Below are 13,023 nucleotides of genomic sequence, written 5' to 3' on the forward strand. Positions count from 1 at the left end.
GCCCAGGGAAAAGCTAAAGAAAGCTTCAAAACACATAGAAGCCTGAATGGGACAGGGGACACGGAACTAAACAGTCTGCTCCAGACAGCTTTGAGAGGCCTGGGATCCAAATGCCCACAGCAAAGCTCCCCTGCCCCTTCCCATCTTTTTCTCTTTATTGAGAAAACGTATGGGGAGCTTACCACCCAACAGGCACGTTTTAACGGGCCATTTCAGGGTAAGCAGGCCTATTGAGTCAGCCCAGTTCTCAGGAGTCCTAGTCACTTGTACAGAAGCCAAGTATGAAAAAAAAAAACCAGAGGCCTTGCAATTTACTCTTGTGCCAGTGGAGCTACTTACCAACCTCACCATCATCTCAAATTTAATTGGTTTAATTTAAAAGCCAGACATCATTTCTACTGTTGGGATAGTCTGTGATCAAGACTCAGCTATTCCAGCATCGTTCCATACAATGTGGGTATGTGTAGCACCCTGGATAGCCAAGGCTGCCTTTCCTCGAGGGCTCTAACTCAGATTCTCCTTCTTGGTTACAGCACCTCCAGACCAAAGGAGTGTTTCCCTCCACACAGGTAACTGTGAGCACAAGAGAACAATTCTCGCCCCCAACTGTCCCAACCTTTAGCAAATGAAACCAAGCAAAACACCCAGGCATGCATTTGGAAGACTAAGTGCCACACATGGATTTGTGAGCTTCCAGAGTGTGGTGGGGGGCTGTTTATATGGGTATTTGGCCATCTGCAGCTCTCAAGGGGAACTGACTCCTCAACTGCTGGTGGCAATAAGCTCATTTGTGAATCCACCAACAAGATGGAGGTTGTTTACCCTACCTCCATCAGCAGGCCGGCTCCCAGAGACTATGTGATATGCAACTCCGCCACCCTTACCCACTGCTGAAGTCTTACCTTCCACTGCAGATACCTACAGGTACCCCTGTTCTAAGGTTCTGTATTTCACACCTCAGCCCCAAGTATCCAATTCTTAAACTCCTTCCCCTGACCACCAAGTTGTCAAAACTAAATCACAGGGAAAGCAAAGTCACATTTAATTTTCTAAGTGCAGAAAATACAAAGGAAGTAGAATGTCATCCTGACAATTACCATGGCCAACCTGAAATGCAAATGATCAGCAAATTTTTGAGAGACAAAGGAAAACAAGCATAACAAGCATTAACAAAAAGCCGAAGCTGGGTTCAAGTGCAGTTCTCTATAGACCCCACAAGGGTAGAGATTTGGTTCTTACTCATTCAAAGACATACCCAAAGCACCTATAATACAAGGCATATTAGAATTTCTCAATCTAGATGACTGGATAATTGGCAAGGTGAGCTCAGGGGAGCTGCTGAATCTGTCCGAGGTGAAGTTTCCTGCAGTTAGGGCAGGCTATATGGCACGGCACATTTGGTTACTTGGTGCACTTGGAACACTGCATCCCATACTGGAGTACACAGTTCAAAACTAGGCTAACTGCCAGTGCTACAGGAGCTAAGAGGCAGCAGGTGATGGACCAAGTACTTGGGCTCCAGCCACACATGGGAGAACAGAATTGAGTCTGTGGCTCCTGGCTTTGATCTGGCCCAGTCCTGGCTGCTGTAGGCACTTAGTATGTGAACCAGCAGATGAAAGATCTCCCTCATTCTCTCGTCCCCTCTTTCTGTTACTTTGCCTTTGAACTAAATCATTTTTCAAAGAAAATAGCATTTAAAAGTCCATTATGAGAGTGCACAACCCAGCAGAAATTCAGGTTGAACAAACCTGTTTGAGCAATGTGGGACCATGATGAGGACATGCAGGTAGCAGGAATACCAGAGAGAATTTCTTAATCTACAGTGGTCAGAAATGGTTCTGGGGCTGGCATGATGGCTCCACATTCATGCACTGGCATACCATATGGGTGATGATTTGTGCTCAAGTTTCTCCACTTCCCATCCAACATCCTGCTTAGAGCCTAGGAAGGCAGTAGAGGATGGTCCAAGGCCTTGGGACCCTACACCCATATGAGAGACTCAGAAGAAGCTCCTGGCTTCTGCCTTCTGGCTTTGGATCGGTTCAGCTCTGGTTGTTGTGGTCATTTGGGAAATGAACTAGCAGATCTTTCTGTCTCTCCTTCTCTTTGTACATTCTGCCTTTCCAATAAATATAAATAAATCTTTCTTTAAAACAAGAGAAAGAAACAGAGAAATGGCTCTGCCCAAGATGTGAACTTCTCTGCTCCAAAAAGAAACTCCTCTCCACTAATGCATGTACTCACCACTGCATAAGCCATATTTCCCAAGCTCAGCTTTACCTGCCTTCTCAAAACATCACTGGTCCTCCCTGCCTCTCACTGGATTGAAGACCAACTTCTTGCACCATGACTTCAGACTTTGTCTACTCATCCCAGAATGGATCCACTCCTTGCAATGTAAGTACAAGTTAAGAATAGTCTTTGGAATCCAACCAAGTCAGCCCTCGGCAGGTAAACTTTTATGACTGTTTTAGCCTCAGTTTTATTCTCTATAAAATGGGGATTATGCCATATAGATTATTAAGCAGGAGCTGGTAAATTTCTGCTGACCATCTCTTTTGGTAAACAAATTCCACTGGGACACAGCCACATCTGTTTGCTTTCTCTGGCTGCTTTCACACCACCAGAGCAAAACTCAGCAAGTGTGACAGAGACCTCTGGCCCACAAACCCTCAACTATTTACAATCAAGCTCTTTACAGAAATAGTCTGTCAATGTGCAGACAAAATGAGAGGGGCTAACATTGTGGTGCCACCGGTTAAGCTGCCATGTGCTGCAGAATTCCTAACTACTACAGGCTTCTAATCTAGCTCCCCACGGATGTCTGGGAAGGCAGTTGATGATGGCTCAAGTGCTTGGGCCTCTGCCCCTCAGGAGGCAAGAACAGAGTTCCAGGTTTCTGGCCAAGCCCTTACTGTTACGGACATTTGTGGAGTGAACAAGCTGATGGAAAATTTCTCTTTTCTCTGTCTCTGTTTTTCCTTCTATCTGATTTTCTGGTTTTCAAATAAGTAAACCCTTTGAAAAAAAAAAAAGACTAAATAATATGCCTGCACTTCCCAAGTGCTCAGTTGTAATGACAACCTGTCCTAGGAAAACTGGTCACACCACCCACTTCCTTGTCTCTGAACTCACACTACTTCCTTGACCTGAGTGCCCCCGCCTGGGGCTACCCTGCCTGGCTCAGATCCAGTGCCTGTCTTTCCATGCAGTCTCTCTCAGCTTCCTGATCAGAACCATAGCAAAATGCAAAGGCAGGAGCAAAATTGCTTGATGCACCCTCTTAATGCCACTGCCAGGTTTTGGCAGGGAGTGCTCACCTGGCAGTGCCTTGGAGGCAAGTGGGCCCATGGTCGAAGGTTGGCAAGTGATTGCTGGGTTAACTGAAGAGGGAGCAAGCAGGGGAGGATCTGGGGGAACTTACTGTCCTTGAAACTAACATAATGGGGGCTCTCAGTGGCTCCCTCAGACCAGAATCTCTTTCTTTATTGATTGAAAGGAGGAGGGGGCAAGGAAAATAAATCGCTACATAGCTCAAACTCATTAATCAGGACCCGTTAACAAGGATCATTAATTATCTGGGGCTTCCCACCCGTTCTCCCTCTCTCTAGCTCTCAGCTTTTTGAAGTGCATCACAAATAAATACCTAGATTTATCTACAGGAGCAGTTATCATGGGCCACATAAAACATGAACACAAATTCAAGTGTATGCAATGGAAATCCATTCTCATATACTCCTCATCAAAGACTCTAGTGAGGTCACCAGTTGTGTGCAAATAGGGTAATGTGTTTGAAAGAGTTTAAGTGAGGGCTACAAGCACTCCACATTTCTTTGTCTAAGCTTTGGGTGTTCATGGCTTTAGGCCCTCAAGTTTAAAAAGCCCCTCTTGATTTTTCCCAGGAGCTCACTAGTTTGTGGTCCTGGTGTGTCCCAGGAGGGTACCTGTGAACTCTCTGTAGAAACTGGAAAGACGAAGAATAAACCCCAACTCATGACATCACTCCCAGGAGGAGACTGAAGGAGCATCCATTTCTCCCTTGTGCAAGAAAAGGGACGTGCTGCTGCAGGTGCCTTCCCTGCTGCAAGCCCCCCTGTAGTTCAGTGCATCGTTCATTCCCTCCCACTACCTTCCAACAGGGCCTTGGTGCTCTGGAATTGCCGAGGGGGGGGAGAGGGAGAGAGGGAGAGAGAGGGAGAGAGGGAGAGAGGGAGAGAGGGAGAGAACGCTAGCTGCTGTCAGGGGCTTAAAAAGATAAAAGGGTGAAGGAAGGAAGGCAGAGACAGCCGAACAGTGAATGCACTTTCATTCACTTTATTACCCCTGACAGAATTTCAAGGAGCATGTCATTTGTTTGCTTAAAACTCCACATCATTCTGTATCAAACAGGCTGAAAGCCAAAAGGGAAAATTTTGACAGATCAGTTGAAGTCAAGAGCCTGATTATTAGTTGTAATAACAAAAAATGGATAGCACCCGTGCTGTGTTAAACCAACAGGGATAATCATGCTCCTACTACAATTAGCCCTCCCTTGATGGGAAGCGGGAACATACTCTCAGAAAGGAACCCAAGAATTTTTCTGCATTTAAAGGAATGAAAGCAACCACATTAAAAACGCAATCTGATGCGTGAGGCAGGCTAAGGGATCTAAAAAAGCAGATGGGAGGCTTCAGAAGAGCAGCTCCAGGAAAGGGGCTGACTGCATCCTTTAGAAGGAAACACCAGTGTGGAGAGGAAAGATTAACGTAAACCCATTAGTTAGCATCCAAGGTTTTTGCCACCAATTGATTGTAAAGAGAATGCTACTGTTTGTTCTCCCTCTGGACATGGGTCACAGCATCAAAATCGTGTCATGCGCACGACAGAGCTGCCTGTGGTTAAACAGTTTGCTTTCAATGCCTCTCAAGTACACAGTGATACTGCAACCACAGAGGAGAGAATGCTACTCCCGTCCTTGGATGCCACAAAGAATGTCATTGCTGCTGATCCAATGGCTCACAATTTTAAGGAAACTGAATTGCACTATTTGTTGCCAAGGTTAAAGCTGCAGCCCCAGCCTCCTGAAAGTAGCAGGGACAGCACAAGTCTCCACAACCATGTAACTGCATGGAGTAGGGGCAGGAGACAGACATTAGCTGGTAAATTTTTCAGACTTGGCCTCTCTCCATCACAATACATCCCCCTATTGTGCCTTGCCTTGGGATGAAACCACAACAGATGAAACCCTACCCCCAGCTGTATACACTAGAGAGAAAGGTTGAGCACAGAGAAACCAATTTTTTGCTCAAAGTAACATAGCACAGTGTAGAGCTGAGCCTCAACACTGGTTCTGCTGCTTAAGGTCTCAGAAGAACAGCCAGTTCTGCTCAGTGTTCTCAGATCACCAGCTACTCAACCTGGAGGCCCACAACCCTCTCTCCAGCCCCCTCTTGCCATATTAAGCAGCACATTACACCTGTGATCTCCCAACCACCCCAGTTACCGAGAAGACCAGTTGCTTTGCCTTCCCAGCTAGGTGACTCTGTACAAACCAGATCCCTTTGGATGCTAGGTCTCTCACCTCTGCATCATGACTTGCAGTTGTTGCGCACACACACACACACACACACACACACACACACACACACACGAGATGAGGCAAAGAAGCAGTTAATCCAGCAACTGGTGCATAGTCAGTATCCAACAGCTGTCACTAATATTCCAATTAATAAACTGTCGGCAACCTAGGATTTGGGGAAATGAGTCCTAGACCGCCAAGAGTGCATGCTTCTGAGAGCGGGAATTGTATGACAATAGTCCCTGATTGTAATGAACACAATTTTGTTCTCCTTGATGGCCCATGGACATCACTTTAAACACAATGTCTGGGTACACACAAGAACACCCTTAGGGCCTGCTGAGTTACTGAACTTTCTTTAAAAGACTCCAGAATCTTTAAAAATTGTATTTAAAGGGAGAGCAAACACTGTTCAAGCAGGAACCTCAATAAGACTTTTCCCATAGAAAACACTCAACAGAAGGACTTCTGGCACCCACTGAGCTGTTCCAGGGGTGAGTGGGAAAGGCTTTTTGGTTCTCAGCTGGTCTCATGCCACAGGAGACCCAAAAGTTTGTGGCTACCAAAGAGTGCAGATATGTGACTTGGTTTTATGCTCAGCACTCGAGCACAGCGAAGAATCATACCCTCCAGCCCTCTCTTGACATTCCCTTCACACTACGATTGATAGGACCCACAAGGAGATAGCCAGCAAGAGGAATGGCCTGCACCAGGTTCCCCTCTTTTCAGCTGCGATAGCTCATCTGCACACCCACCAAACATCCACCCCAGCGCCTCTAGCCCCACACAAGCCTTTGCCTGAGAGATACACCCAAATACAAAGAGCAACTGACCCTGGTAGAGCTAATCATTAATCTGCACTTCCACCTTTCTCCACATCCTGGCACAATCCTTATTCCTGCTTTACCATAGACAAGTGAATTAAGATAAGCTGCTCGGAGCTGTAGTGTGTCCTGGTGCCCTAAGTAAATGCCCCCCGAGCACCTACCTGTATGAACTGCATCTCTGGCTCCTGTCTCGTGTTGGCTAGCTTCTGTGACTACCTTCTGCCACCAGTCCATGGCAAACTGATGAAGAGAGTCTCTTCTAGGATCAGATCCTTTAAGTTTCCAACACACTTCAACCAGAATGATCCTAAAAAAGTTTCTTAAAACACCTGAGCTTCAGTTTCCTCATCAAAACATCTGAGCTTCAGTTTCCTCATCTGCAAAATGGGCCAATTACCCATTCAGTTTATTGTGAGACTAAAATGGGATAGTCTAACAGGGCCTGGCACAAAGTTAGGGCTCAATACACAGAATGAGCCACTTTGCCAACAATGGATCTCTTTCATTCCCTGTTTAAGGCTATTACTTCCCCCATTTTACAGATTAGGAAACAGAGGACCTAAGAAGTAGAGTGACTTTCCAGTGTTACCTAACAAGTCAGCAGGCTATAAAAGCAGCAATTCTAGTGAAGCCACACCATTCCGGAGAGGTCCGCAAAGACAACAACAGTTCACAGCAGTGTGGGACAGCTGTGAGAGGAAGACTTCTTGCTCAACAGGCATCCCAGTGCCTCCTGTCCCTGAAACACAACTGCTCCCTTGTCACTCGGGACGAAGGGACCTTACAGGGGAGCTGACATTTTCCCATGTCATCAAAGCACAAAGCAAACAAAATTTCACAATATCAGTGAAGTAAAACTACAGTGCCAATGCGTCCTGAGTGGCAGGGCTCCATGTAAATGCGGCAATGTTCAAGGTAAAGTCCCTCAGTTCTGGCCACGGCCTGTGAGCAGTAACAGATGCCAGGGCCATGCCTGGGAATGTCCCATAGCCACACAATGGTGACATTGTTGGTCAGGAACACCAGCAAGCCTCAGGTAGGTGTGCACGGCAACTCCAGAGGTTTTGAAACGGTGCCTTTAGAACAACAAACCAGGCCAGTGAGCATGCTGGAGGTATTCCAAGGATGAGGTGACCCCACAGGTCACCCTCCACTCAGCATCCACATATTTCTTTCTTGCACAGTTTTCCTGGACAGTGAGTGTTCTGCACCACATGCACAGAAGATGAGGTACTTTCTCATTCATTTCCTCACCTGCATACTGCCACCTGTGTGTTGGTGTGGGCTGTACTTCAGTCCAGGGCCTACTGTGCACCAGGGCTTTTAGACTTATGCTCTCATCCATAATTTCTTTCCTCTAATGAAGTGACAGCTCTGGGAGGACAAGAATCCTCATCTGTTTAGCTCAATGAATATTTCTAACTATCAAAACAGCACCTGGCACATAGTAGGTGGCCATTAAATAGTTGCTGACTAAACACATGCTCATAACTCTTTACATACTACAGAGGCTCTAAAAGGTTAAGTGCAGAGGAGAAAGCCAAGCTATACAACTTAGGCAGCCTGGCTCTATAGCTACCACATGCCCCAGCAACAAGTGACTCCAGGTCTCCCCAGAAAACAACATAAGGATGATTAAAGAGGCCAACTTAAATTTTCAGTGCCTGTTTGTGCTCCCCTCAATAGAGCTCTAGCTTCAGAATCCATATCCAGTTTCCAACAGGATGCCTATTGGCTCCAAGCAGGTCAACTGCCAGGGATCCATGTGGAATTTCCCAAGTACTTCCTCTCCCTTCCTGTTCCTGTTGGTTACTACAAAGACACATTCTCCTTCCATGGTTTCCTCTACTGTGCTGGGCATCAGTCCAGCCAGCAGGCCCAGGGCAGCTGCAGAAGCTCATCTCCTTCAGTGCCACACCGGAGGCCTACCACCTGCACAAGGATGCTAAGGACCCGGGTCTTAGGCCACACAAGCATTAACTCCATTCAGTCCTCTAAGTCTTATCTGCAGACTGCAGGAAGAGAGACCCACCGTTATGGTTCTCCTTTGCCCTCTTCTGGCTCCATGCTTCAACCTAACTCTTTATTTTTAAATGTTTATTTTATTTTTATTGCAAAGTCAGATATACAGAGAGGAGGAAACAGAGAGGAAGATCTTCCATCCAATGATTCACTCCCCAAGCAGCCACAATGGCCAGAGCTGAGCTGATCCGAAGCCAGGAGCCTTTTCCAGGTCTTCCACGAGTGTGCAGGGTCCCAAGGTTTTGGGCTGTCCTTGATTGCCTTCCCAGACCACAAGCAGGGAGCTGGATACGAAGCAGAGCCGCTGGGACTAGAACTAGTGCCCATATGGGACCCCGGCACATGCAAGGCAAGCACTTTAGCTGCTAGGCTACTGTGCTGGGCCTTTAACCTGGGTCTCTTAACACAGACTGCCCCTGGGCATTTGGCCCCAGGTAAGATTGTAGGGTTCTGGGTGACCTCAGACAGGTTGCTTAACATCTCCAAGTCTCAGACAGTTGAGTGGTAACAGTGGGAGATTAGATCTAAAGGATGCTATGCCTGTTTGGAAAGAGAATGCTGTAAAGCTTTGTGACCTCGGGTTCACCTCCATTCTTTGAGTCTCAACTTCTATATCTGAAAAACGGACTAATAGTCTATTAAGATAATAGTCTATTAAGAACTGAATGTTTCTTAAATGCTCAATTCGATGCCTGGCACATAGGTGGCACCTTTAGGTGGTAATTTATTTTTGGCATCTTGATACTTTCAACTCAGTGGTCCCTTCCTGTTCTCAGCCATTCCTTCACAACTACAGTTCCGTGCCATTTTACCCTCAGCACATGTGGCAGGTTTTCCACTTTGGGTATCCTCTCTTCTCTGCATCACTTTCCAGAATGTTCTCTCCTTCTCTAGATACCCATGCTGATGCAGGCTTCTCTCCCTTCTCTGAAATCCAAACAAGCCAGTGTCCCCCAGCTGCCCAGCCTCAAGGCCTTCGGACATGCCCTCCTCTCTGTATGTGGTACCTTCTCTACCCCATCCCCTAGCAAATGCCCACTCAGTACAAAACCCACGACACCTGTCAACCCTGGAAAGCCATTTCCAACTCACTTTCCCACTCTCAACCCCGAACTATCTGTTCCTCTTTCTTGCTTCCACAAGCTCTTTGTACAGGCCTAGCTAACTAATGACATTTCTCAACCCAGAGTTCCTCTGGAGTAGAACAAGTATTACATATTCTGGCAACACCAGCTCAGCACCCAGAGGACCTCCACGAACAAGAAATTACAGACTTGGCAAGTGAATGGGGTGGAGGTAGGAAAGGGGTGGATGGAAGGAAGGAAAGTGGATGGTGCAAGCGACAGATGGAGAGAGGCAGAAAGACCAGGGTCAACAAACAAGTGAAAACTCAGAATGATGGACCCATGGCTGAGAAGCTAGGGAAATGCAGTTGAAGGATGAAATGAAATGAACATACGGATGAATAAATGAGTGGAACAGATGACTAATATGTTCCCCTTCACTGCCTGCATGAGGCAATCCATGGAATCAAGATGCTCCCTCCAGGGTCTTTCAGAGCAGTGGCTGCAGAAGGCACAGAAGGCACCTGGGTACACTGTGCGCGGTGAGGCAGGAGGACACAGCTGACTGCAGACGCTGAGTCGCTATTGAGAAAGACAGACACTTCTGGGGCAGTCTGCCAGAGCAGGCTTGCCCTGGCTACACAGACTTCACTGTAAAAATTTCTGGGAATTGGGGCACTCAATAATTATAACCACTATATTACGCTTCAGCTATGTAAACTGACAATCAAATTATATTTTTAAGAGTGGTAGTAAATACACAAAACTCCTTACGGTCTATTTTCCAAGATTTAACAACTGTTTACCCTCTTGAGGTTGTGTACAGCCACGCCATCTATAGGAGGGAATTATTCCTGGCCCTGCGTTCAGAAATGGTGCTCTCCAGAGATGAAGTTCAGGCTTGGGAGGAGGGGTTACATCACGGAGATTGGCAGGTGCTGCTCTTTGGGCCTATACCTGGGTCAGCCAATTGTGGAGCATAAGCACCTGAGCACACACAGGTGAACCTAAAAAGTTATTATTTCCCCTCCCCAGCACCTCCTACAAGATTTGTTTTGTAAAATGAGGAGTATGTAAATCTCACAGAGCAGAGACTGAGCTGTAATGTTTTGCATGAGAAAAGGGAATTCAGGAAAAGTGGCCAAGTGTAGGGCTGGAAGAGCAGCTACCTGAGCAGGAAAGTAGGGGGTTTAGAGACCAGGTGGAAGGGAGCTTAAGGCAGTGCAGTTTTAGCCAAACCCTCCCTCTTAGAAATCCACAATAAGATACAGCCTTGCTGGTACTTTCTAAGGCACGCAGAATCCTCTGGAAGCTTGAGAAGCTCCAAGTTCTGTGTCCCAGCGGGTGAAGGAACAGCAGAGTCAGAGCGGGGATTAGTCCCAGGCCAGGTGGGTGGATGGTGAGCTCAGGGTATCCTTTTCCAGCAACAGAGGGGGCCTCCTGGCAGGCTTCCTGTCCTTTTGCACAAGTCCCCCAAGCCCCTGTCACCCACAGAAGCATCTCTTATGGCCCTGGATCTGATCTTGTCTCTCAGCCTGACCCACGACATCAGAACTCACCTGAACTAGGTTCCATTCCATCAGGGTGGGCGGGCAGCCTGGACTGAGCAAGGTCAGCATGCTCCCGGCTAACATTTACATTTCCGGTTGACACCCTGGCCTTTAACACCAGGAGGCTGATGGGAGGAAATGCAATCACTAGGGTAAGCCAGGTAAGCCTGGGAGAAGACAGTTGCTTTGCTTTTTAATGGTAAGTGAGCTAGGGCCACTGCAGGTGAGTGGCTATATAAGGTGCACATTGCTTATTACAACTCCCCTGCCTTGAGGCACACTGTACATGCCTGGTGATTATTTGAAGATACCTCTGACCCCCAAAACCTAAGCAGCCAGTGGAAGGTGGTAGAAGGATTTCCCCTGGAGCATAAAGGCTCAGGTTATTAAGAGATTATTCAGCAGCCTGGTCTGTCCAGGAGCAGCAGATTCACAGAGGACCCTGAGGACAGAACCCTTTTTGGGGTGAGGGACTGAGAGTGGGTGTGCAGCTCGACTTTCTCTTCTGATTTCATCTAGAGAAAGAGGTGGAGCCCGAGGAAACATGCCTATGTATAAAAAACAAATAAAAATGGATTATTTTTAAATATAAGGGATGTGCCAACCATAACAAGGATCCACAAGCACTGGGTGTGGAACAAGTGATTGGAAATGTCTAAGCCCCAAAGCACATGCTTCAGCGAAGAAATATTCGTGTGGAATTATTCTATAAACTGGGGGCTGGTGTTGCAGCTCATCAGCTAATGCTGCTGCCTGCAATGCAGGCACCAATATGCATGCTGGTTTAAGTCCCAACTGTTCCATTTCCAATCCAGATCCCTGCTAATACACCAGGGGAAAGCAATGGAAAATGACCCTTTTGCTTGCACCCAAGTGGGAGACCTGGAAGATGCACCTGGCTTCAGCCAGGCCCAGCACTCACTTTTTGTGAGAAGTGAACCCGCAGTTAGAGGATCATTATCTCTCTCCATTTCTCTTTCTCTTCCCATAACTCTTTCACATAAATAAACCTTTTAAAAATTATTCTATGCACCATAAACTTTCTGAATGTTAGTGACAAAGAGAAAACGTCACATACCAGTTATATCAAATGTGAAGCCAAATCTGGGATCAAATCTTGGTAGGTACCTCTTCATGTATCCAAACCCCAGCAAGTCACTTGAACACTTCTACTTCAGACCTTCATGGAGGAATGGGAATAATGATAGCACAGGAAGAGCCCCTGTGAGTGCATGTGTCTGTACTAGATGAATGGTAAAGGCACTCATTAATGTGGGCTTGGGAAGATTGAAGATCGGACATTCTCGTAAGTGGTCAGGGCGCTCTGTTCTGCTGGGCAGAGGGGCAGAGAGGCCCAGGAGCTGGCAAAGACACTACTGTGCCATTTGTGGGAAAGTTGTGTGTTAAAGGCTTAAAAAAAAAAAAAACCCTGGACAGCAGGCAGGCAATTCCCAGCAGTGGCTGGCGTGATTGTGTCCTAGGAACGTACTCCCTGATCCTTCCCCATTTGGGAGCCTCTTTCCTTTCTCAGGAACTCGATGGCCAAGAGACGTGGCCACAGTGGTTGACTTCAATGGCCAATGACCTTCGCCAGCCCAGATGTCAGAGTTCTGGGACCTGGGGGCACAGCCAAATTTTTGTGTTTTCACTCTAGGCTTTTCCAGGCAGCTGACAAGACATCAAGCTTGCACCCAGGAAAGATGGGGCATATCCCCTGTCCAAGGGACAACCTGGCCCAGAGCACAAAATAACAACTGACACAAAAATGCTTCTTATTCTAGAACATCCTGGAAGCAAGCCTCATTTAATTCAAGAGGAAAATAGTCCTAACAACAACTGCACAGCTGTTTCCCCTAAAAACACTCTCCTTGGAGTCTTACCACAAGCCTGGGAAACTTGGGCAGCTGGTCTCCTCCCTGCCACACAGGTGAGGCTGCTAAGATCTTAGCAGGACAGAGTATACATGCAGGTTGCAGCCGGGTACTGCTACTCAGGCATCT

At 47.0% G+C, this 13,023-nt stretch overlaps 1 protein-coding gene across 1 annotated transcript in view; it reads right to left on the reverse strand.

Annotated features, from left to right (window-relative positions):
* The window catches only part of NAV2 (neuron navigator 2), a 406,855-nt gene that overhangs the window by 282,454 nt on the left and 111,378 nt on the right, over positions 1-13,023 (reverse strand). The window lies entirely within an intron of this gene.

Source organism: Ochotona princeps, chromosome 4, assembly GCF_030435755.1.
Source record: "Ochotona princeps isolate mOchPri1 chromosome 4, mOchPri1.hap1, whole genome shotgun sequence".
Classification (NCBI taxonomy): Eukaryota; Metazoa; Chordata; class Mammalia; order Lagomorpha; family Ochotonidae; genus Ochotona; species Ochotona princeps.